Genomic DNA, 331 nt, shown 5'->3' with positions numbered 1-331 from the left:
GACTGGAGTTCAGGGTTCTTCAAATCAAATCAAAATCAAATCAAATTTTATTTGTATAGCACATTTCAGCAGCAAGGCATTTCAAGGTGCTTTACATAATTAAAAAACAAAATAAAAACAGCATGTGACAATGAATAAACAGTAAGAAAGAGACAAACATCAAAGACATCAAAACCCCGCACTCTAAGCCTAATTTAGCCATAAGCAACTCTAAACAGGTGGGTTTTAAGTTGAGATTTAAAGGCACCCAGTGTTTCAGCTGTTTTACAGTTTTCTGGAAGTTTGTTCCAAATTTGTGGTGCATAGAAACTGAAAGCTGCTTCTCCTCATT

This window comes from Kryptolebias marmoratus, linkage group LG18 (genome assembly GCF_001649575.2).
Source record: "Kryptolebias marmoratus isolate JLee-2015 linkage group LG18, ASM164957v2, whole genome shotgun sequence".
In the NCBI taxonomy this organism is placed as follows: domain Eukaryota; kingdom Metazoa; phylum Chordata; class Actinopteri; order Cyprinodontiformes; family Rivulidae; genus Kryptolebias; species Kryptolebias marmoratus.
This window is presented reverse-complemented; position numbering follows the sequence as displayed.